The sequence below is a fragment of the Physeter macrocephalus genome, chromosome 12 (assembly GCF_002837175.3).
Source record: "Physeter macrocephalus isolate SW-GA chromosome 12, ASM283717v5, whole genome shotgun sequence".
In the NCBI taxonomy this organism is placed as follows: Eukaryota; Metazoa; Chordata; class Mammalia; order Artiodactyla; family Physeteridae; genus Physeter; species Physeter macrocephalus.
The window spans coordinates 22,940,949-22,949,982 of NC_041225.1; the positions used below are offsets into that span (position 1 = coordinate 22,940,949).

The 9,034-nt window shown below is 45.7% G+C and overlaps 1 long non-coding RNA gene across 1 annotated transcript; it reads right to left on the reverse strand.

Annotated features, from left to right (window-relative positions):
* Positions 1-670: 670 nt before the first annotated feature.
* LOC102978478 (uncharacterized) lies at positions 671-7,679 on the reverse strand. Its single transcript, XR_447807.4, has 3 exons — positions 7,563-7,679; positions 6,944-7,085; positions 671-996 (listed from the first exon to the last, which is right to left on the reverse strand). It is a non-coding gene; the product is annotated as an uncharacterized lncRNA (long non-coding RNA).
* Between the last annotated feature and the right edge of the window lie 1,355 nt (positions 7,680-9,034).

The following is a 9,034-nucleotide window of genomic DNA, read 5'->3' on the forward strand; positions in this document are numbered from 1 at the left end:
TATATACGATGGAATACTACTCAGCCATAAAAAAAGAACGAAATGATGCCATTTGCAGCAACAGGGATGGACCTAGAGATGATCGTACTAAGTGAAGTCAGTCAGACGGAGAGAGACATATATCATATGATATGGCTTACATGTGGCATCTAGAAAAAGGGTACAGATAAACTTATTTGCAAAGCAGAAATAGAGTCATGGATGTAGAAAACAAACTTAAGGTTACCAGGCAATGGGGATGGGGAGGGATACACTGGAAGATTGGGACTGACATACACACACTACTATATATAAAATAGATAACTCATAAGGACCTGCTATATAGCACAGGGAACTTCACTCAATACTCTGTAATGGCCTATATGAAAAAAGGATCTAAAAAAGAGTGGGTATATGTATATGTATAACTGAGTCACTTGGCCGTACAGCAGAAACTGAAACAACATTGTAAAGCAACTATACCCCAATAAAAATTAAAAAAATTAAAAATAAATTAAAAATTTTTTAAAAAGAAAGGGATGACCGGGTGTCTGTGGACACAGGGAAAGTCTTTTCTGAATTGTCCAAGGAAGAGAGTTTGGAGTCCTGGATGTGTGAGATGTCCACACTCCAGCTGGGTGACCTGGGGTTTGTCCATTTCGGGCTTCTGCGTTTAGCCTGCTGTGTTGTTTTGGCTAAAATGAGTGAAGAAAATCTGGGCTTCCACAGATATTTAGCTGCAAAAAGGAGGAGGATTTTTATCAGCCTCTTCAGATAATTGTAGATAATATGCTTTGATCCTGCGTGGAAAACTGATGAGTGTCAGCTGTTTGAGATTAGCTGCAGCGTCGAAGTGGAAACCATATTAATGAACTTTTTGTATTCTATTACGTTAAAATCCACAGGTCTCTCTTGTACTTTGAAGAAGTCTTTTAGCCATGCATAATTTCTAACTTCATGTGTTGGCCATTAGAAAAAATACTGGTTCACAGATATTGCCGCTTTGGTTCCAGACCACTGCAATAAAGCCAATATCACAATAAAGCGAGTCACATGAATTCTCCGGTTTCCCAGTGCACATAAAAGTTATGTCAGCACTATACTGTAGTCTATTAAGTGTGCAATACCATTATGTCTAAAAAGACAATGTACACACCTCAATTAAGAAATACATTTTTGTTTAAAAAAGGTCATCTGAGCCAATTTTAGCAACTCTTTCTTTGGCAATAATACCGTTTTAGTGGTATCACAGAAATAGTTTTGACCTCGAGGACCCCTTGAAAGGGCCTTGGGGACCCTCAGGGGCCTGTGGATGACAGTTTGAGAACTACGGTTCTAGAGCAAAAGAAGACCAGAAGGCTGGACAGGTGTTAGAACACTTCCGTCTTCATCCGGGCTATTTTTTCACACCTGAATCAATCGTTTGAAAAGTGTATGCTGGCTGTCCGTGTGCCCAGTTGGGTGCCTTCATCTTCATAGAACATACCTGTCTAGTTGGGAGCCAAGGCAATAGAAAGAAGACCCTAGAGGTTCCCGCCCTCTCCTGTGAAACCATTTTACTTGTAGGTCAGGAATGCATAAGGTACCAATTTACATTATCGCCGTATATTCTTTGCTGATGCTACATGCGTCAACCTTGTCCTGTTAATGAGATCCTTTCTGATCTGGGCTCAGGTTTCCAGCCCTGCTCAGAACCTCTTAGCTGCAGCGCCCCAGTCTGAATCCCTTCGTACCTGCTGACCTCAGTGGCAGGGACAGCAAGCTCAAGTGCAGGCAGTGACAGCCTCGTCCGTATCTGGAGTAAAACCTACCATGTCTCCATGAGCAACAGGAGCCTGAAATAAGACGCCAGAACTCTCAGGCATCAGCTTCATTTGTGTTAGCATAAAATAACACAGTGATCTTTTTCCTACTTCCTTTTGTTAGAGACTAAGGATTATACCAATCTGCATGTTTTTACCACACTATAGGGGCACACAGTCTGAGCTAGTGAGTAGAACACAGGCTTGTCATCAGACAGTCCTGGGATCTGATTTCAGCTTCATCTCACACCAGCTATGAGCATCTGAGCAAGTTACCTGATCTCGGTAAGTCTCCATTTTATTAACTGGTAAGCGTGGATAGTGACATTTAACCCTGGATTGGTTAGATGATTCAATGATATAATTCATGTAAAACACCCACATCCATCCTCAGGATGATGAGATTTTTCTGGCCCAGGTAGGAACCTTTTAAATAAAGTATTTTGACAGACCTAGCCTTCTACTCACCTTCTTCAGATCTAGGACTTACACATGGACTTATAGGTTCCAGAGTCACTATCTGATGAATATTTGCTGTGTAGCCAGCCCCGTGTGGGGCAGTTTGGGGGGTCAAATAAACGAAAACACAGAGCTGTGACCTTAAGGAACAAATAGTCTAGCATGAGAGACAGCGTATAGAGAGAGAGGCTGAAACCATTTACAGGATGTTGAAAGATGGAGAAGAACTGTAGAGGTCATCTATTACAAACTTCTAGCCAGTGAAGAGAGTAATTTATTTATTTATTTATTTTTTAATTTTTAATTTTTTAAAATTTACTTATTTAGTTTTGGCCGTGTTGGGCCTTCGTTTCTGTGCGAGGGCTTTCTCTAGTTGCGGCGAGCGGGGGCCACTCTTCATCGCGGTACGCGGGCCTCTCACTGTCGCGGCCTCTCTTGTTGCGGAGCACGGGCTCCAGACGTGCAGGCTCGGTAGTTGTGGCGCACGTGCCCAGTTGCTCCGTGGCATGTGGGATCCTCCCAGACCAGGGCTCGAACCCGTGTCTTCCGCACTGGCAGGCAGACTCTCAACCACTGCGCCACCAGGGAAGCCCAGAGAGTAATTTATTATGGAAGATAAATAAATGACAGACCAGGAACGAGCTGGTTGGCTAGGAGTAACAAAGTGCCAGTAATAGCTAATAATGGCACTGATTGAATCCTTATGTCAGGCTTTGTTCTTAGTGTTGTACCTATGATAGTTATTTAATCCTCTGGAAGCTCTATAGGATAGGTATTATTGTTATTATTATTAGCATTATTTTTTGGAGGGGAAACAGGAACTGAGAAGTTAAATAAGTGGAGCACAAACATGAAAACAGAACGACATCAAACAGTATTTTCTCTGCTCTCAACATCTTTCCAAGATCATTTCACGCTGGACTTCAGCCTACCTACTTGTAAGGGTTCATGCTAATTTTCTGTTGGTCCTCACTTACCTTATTTATATTTTAAACATAATCGAATCAGAGATTTGCTTGTGCTGACACACTGTTTCCTTTAAATGCCTCCATCTTCCTCGTAACTGACCTTCCTTACGATATGTTTCAGTGTTGTTTCGCTGCGCTTGGAGCTGTATGTATTTCTAGTACAGAATTTAGGTGCATGTTTATTCATCGCAAGTGTATGCACAGCTGAAGCCCTAAGAATTGTGTCCACTCCTCTCCCCAGTGTTTGCTCCTGAGTGAGGCCTCGCTCTTCCGGAAATGCAGTGTCTGTCACCTCCTCTATTCTGCAGAAATCAACACGTTACGATTTATTTTAGGCCTTTTCTTCTTCTTGCTCAAATTCCAGTTTGAATTTTATGTGATCAGGTTGGTGAGTCGCCTGACAAAGCACTTGTGCTCAGAGATGGAGACGTGAACAGTGAGGAAAAAGCACAATCACACGGATTCTTTGTACGGAAAATGCATTCACAAAAGTCGAGGTAACTTTCCTTGTTTGGGTGTCAATGAAACCATCGTAAGAGCATTGAAACTGAGGCAATTAACAATTTTAGAAAATGAGGCGCTTCCTTGGTGGCGCAGCGGTTGAGAGTCCGCCCGCCGATGTGGAGGACACGGGAGCTACAGGGAATAAATATTTACCCTCTTAAAAATTACTGAGGACCCCAAAGGGCTTTTGTTTATGTGAGTTATACCTATCTCTATTAACCACATTAGAAGTTAAAGCAGATTTTTTCAAATATTTATTATTTCTTTTAAAATAAAAGTATTGCTGGGCTTCCCTGGTGGCGCAGTGGTTGAGAGCCTGCCTGCCGATGTGGAGGACACGGGTTCGTGCCCCGGTCCGGGAAGATCCCACATGCCGCGGAGCGGCTGGGCCCATGAGCCGTGGCCGCTGAGCCTGCGTGACCGGAGCCTGTGCTCCGCAGCGGGAGAGGCCACGACAGTGAGAGGCCCGCGTACCACAAAAAAAAAAAAAAAAAAGAAGAAAATGAGAACCAGACATTGTTTTTTTTTTTTTTTTTTTTTTTTGCTGCAGGCTTGCAGGATCTTAGTTCCCCTACCAGGGATGGAACCCGTGCCCCCTGCCGTGGGAACTCGGAGCCCCAACCACTGGACCGCCAGGGAAGCCCCCTGACACGTGTTCTAACAAAACAAAACAGTCCAAACCAGTCTCTTGTCAGTGTGTCGAGGTCAGGTTCTCCCCATCTGCAAGAATCTCTTTTCTTGCTGAGTCTGTTTTTCCATTTAGCCTTTAATGAGTATCTTTGAAACAATTCTGATATTTAGAAAAACAAAAACCAAAAAACACACTTCATTCCTTATTGTCCAAAGGAAGTAGAACGTTTGCAATATGTTTACTTTTTCACAAGGTTGAGAAAAGAAAGATCTTATCAATAAAGAAAGGAGGGCTTTTTTTCTTTTATGAGTTGTAAATGAATGCTTCTATAATAGTCTCAGTACTTAACGTTAGCATCTAGAATCGTAATGCTAACTCGAGTGGGAGTGGTGTGGACAGTGACATGACAGGGAAAACGAGAGGGAGGAATGGGTGGGAGAAAAGTGAGTCCCAAACCCTCTCTACCTCCCCACGCGTAAGCGGCAATGATGTGGCTTTGGGAACGTGAGGGTAATTTACTAAAATTCACACTGTCTGTAGATATTGGAGGACACGTGAGAAAACCCTAAGATTCTGATTTAGTGTTACAAAAGGAATGTTGGTTTTATTTACATAAACTCTCTACTTCTTACGCATCTATTTTATGTAGCAAAGTAACAATTCTACAGCATGATATGCGTGTCGGGATTAGTGCTTTTGTGATTCTATTTGACTACATCAGTAAACTCCCGGTAGGAGGACCACATATTCTAGATTTTCCAAGAATAATTCAGTTCCAGAAACTTAGTCCATTTGTCTCAATAAATTATTAAAACTTCTCAGTGAAGAAATTCTGTAACTGGAGAAGCCCCGGTAGTCCACAATCTCCCACGCTAACGCCTAATGTCACTGAATTGCGGGGCTAGCTATGTGCTCGATCATGGCATCGGGAAGGTGGACACAGATGTACACACATATACACATCCTGACTGAGACGTGGCGACCCGTAATTCTTTCAAACCAATATTCTTTAAGTACTAGGGGACCATCTGTTTAGCAGAGAGGATGACTTCTGTTTGGCTCAGGATCCAAGAGGGAGGACGGGGAAAGGCCCCCGCCTCTAATAGTGCTCTGAATAATTCAGCTCCGGTTCCCAAAGAGCAAACCCCATCCAGCAAACCAAACTCCTGAAATTAATTGGTGCAACCCAATTCAGCAAGTGGTAACGACTGTTGGCTATTTCTTAAGCATCCCCTTTTAGGGATGAGCTTTCTCACCTAACTCCTGTCATGATGCTAGGTGGTTTATTGACATATTCATTCCATCTTCCCTTAGGAGAACGTGTAGGAATTGCCCCGAGAGGGGTTCGTTTTCTCCACTGTGCTCTCTTTCCATTGACATGTTATTGCTCCATTGTATGTCACTGCCCCATGGAAGCTTCTAGACGGACCTCTTCCTTAATCCAAGGCATGACATTACTACCACTACTACTACTACTACTACTACTACTACTACTACTACTACTACTACTACCCACTCACCTCTGAGGTTACCTGGAAGATATAACCACAAGGCAGGAAGGAAGAGATAAGTCTCACATCTCCATGAACACCTGCAGACCTAGGCTGCAGCATTCCTGGTCTGTGTCTCCCCGTTTCTGCATCACATTTTTTCTGCATTATTTTCATTGTTTCGAATCTGTTGTTAATAGTTTCCGTCATACCATTATCTGAAAATCATCTCTATGCTTGATCATCTTTAATCTCAATACTTTGAAACAGTGAAAATGGAAATAGGTCCTGTCCCTCATGTCACTATCCACGTCCTGTTTCCTCTGTTAGAGGCACCATTTCCCAGCTCAAGTGTGCAGGGTCCACCTGTTTCTAAAGGGGCTGCCCTTATCCTCCCCCAGCCAGCCTCACCCTCCTGGAGTAGAGCCCCGTGAGCCCCCTCCCATTATTCACAGCCGGAGCCTTGGGTTGGGCCCCAGCGATGGGGGAGACCAGGGAGGTCATCGTGTGGGAGCATCTTAAGCAATAACTAAGGAAACATGTCTGGAAGGTTACAAGTACAAAGTCAGTCCTCCCATATTTGTGTGTGGAGGGGTGTTTCCAGATATTGTAGGACTTGGTGGACCTTTCAGGCTTCCGTGGAAGAGGTAAGAAGGAAATTTTCTTTGCTTCGTAGTGTAGGTACCAGAAGTAAAACATCACTAGGTCTGTTTTAGTAATTTTGTCACATGTCATTTTCTAGGAAGATGGCAGCACTGTAAGCTCTTTGTATAATTAGAATACATTTGGTACGAGAAGAAACCACATACTGAGAAGCAGAGCACCATGACAAAACGAGGGACGTGGAAGGGAGAAGGGAACCGAGAGGAAGCGGCAAATGGTCGCCGAGACCCACCTTCCTCCAGGACCCTACCCCCCAATCACTCCCTCCTGGTTGAGAGCCTCCACGGTTACTTACTGGCTTCTGCATCTTTAAATTCTTGCTTCCCGACACACGTACTCCCTTATCTTCGTCCTGTGGTACATACTACCTCCCTCCTTTTCATACAACCCTGGTCATGGGGCACTTTCCAAGAGGCGAACTTTCTGGGATGCAAACACATACAATACCTTGTCCCAAGAGATCTTCCCTGCAGGGCAAACAAGGCTGTGGTTTCCTGGACATGTTTCAGCATCGCAGTGATGTGATCTCTGCTCCAGTGCCACAGCTGGTCCTGCTTGGTCATTGTCTGTCGAACTGCTGTGGCTTGGGCTATGACACATGAGAATGACATGAGAAATTTGACCTAAACACTAGAGAATCTGGATCTGGAGGGACTGTGTCTGAACCAAATGAAAACCTTTCCAACTTTCCCCCATTTCCTTACTTTTTACACACATCTCATGTTATCAAATGTGAATACTTAAATTACTTCTTATGTCCAGTAGTCTTTGTGGGCAGTAGTCAGATCAAGATGAACATCTCTTCCTTTGGGTCTTCTCAAAAGCAGGCCCAGTAGGAGTGGTCATTTTGTACAGTCCAGACTGTACACATCAGGAGCGTTCACGCCCAGCACGCTTCCCACTGTGCTGAGAATGAAGGCAAGACTGGGTGTTGACCTTCTTTAGAGCACATTTGCCCAGCTAATGGGAGTCCCTTGATGGGACTCAAATGGCTTAATGCCATCAAAATACAAAAACTGGAAATCCATTTTCACACTTTCCTTTGGATAATCCCAGCCACCCGTACCTCACAAGAGCATGGCAGGACTTCTTCAAGGCTGGTCCCCTCTCCCCGGCGCCCGGAGATCATGGACGGATCTTCCAAAGATGCAATTTGCAAGTCAACCCTCCTCCTGCCGCCCTTGGGGGTGGGGCAGGCCTCTTGCACAGGGCACGGGGCCCCGAAATGAAATCCAGCTGACTTTTATGGGCTTCCCTTTACAAAGTCGGCTCCCGGCCTGCATCTGGCCGCACGATGAAGCCCTCTGGGTCCTCCTCACACCAGTAAATCCGGGATCAAATCTTCTCCAGCTGCGTCTGTCCTGCCTGCTCCCGAGGGGCTGGCCGTTGTCAGGTACGAGATATGCAAACAAATTCCACAGCAGGGGATCTCGTTTCCAAGGATTATTTTTAGTTGAAATCAGCACCTTCCCCACTCTTCCAAGTTTCTAAGGCAACGATTTATCTTTGTCCATTTTGCCTTTTCTGGATTCGCTGCCAAAGCAGTTTCAGGTGCCCCGTCTCACGCCTCTCTCAAGTGCACGTGGAGTAAAGCACTAAGTTTCGTCTGGTCCCAAAGGAGGCCACAGGGAGGGGTGGCTCGGAGCAATGCAGTGTCTCCTGTCCCTTGTTTTTTTTTTTTTTTTTTTTGGCGGCACCGTGTGCCTTGTGTAATCTTAGTTCCCCGACCAGGGATGGAACCTGGGCCCCCAGCAGAGGAAGCACAGAGTTCTAATCACTGGACCACCAGGGAAGTGCCTGTATCTCCCTTCCCTTGAAAGGACCTGACAGCAGCAGAAGCCGTGTGGGTCGGTTTTCCCAGCACATCATTTCTCGGGCTCCAGGTCAGTCCACGGGCCTTTCCTTGGTGCCACTTGCCCGGCACGCGCCCCGTTAAGGAGCCCAGCACGGCCACGTCTCTCTCCATCTCCAATAACATCAAGGAGCAGCGCCTTTTCCCTCATTCCACCCGCATCCCTGCCGGCACCCGGGTCCTCCCAGACACAAGTGCTTGGCTCACGGGAGGTGTCGCTATTCTCTTTGCTTCAGCTGCCTTGGGGACGGAGAAGCTTGCATTTGGGAATGATTTAGAGTTTTTGCATATATTACTTCATTCGAGTCTCACAAATTCTGGGGATTAACAGAAGCATTTTCTAGACGTGGAAACGGAGCCTCAGATTCAGCAGTACATTCGTAACCAGTGACACTGGGTTTGAATCTAAGGATTTCAGGTTCTTTCCGTCAGTTCCTTTCTAACCGTGTATTTTTGCAGCATGAGTCTTGTGCTTTTGTAGTTTAGCCGCCCAGATGCTCCGGAGCCCCCCGTGGCGCTCGGCCGGCCTGGCTGCTGAGAGCTGCGTGTGTGGCTACAGGCAGAGCCAGGGTGACGCTGGTCACACGCCCGGCCAGTCCCCGACTCTCTGCTCTGTCCCTGGCAGCAGGTGGCGGTTTCCACCGCGCACCGTCCTGTGTGCCCCGGGGCAGGACGGCAGCTGGGAG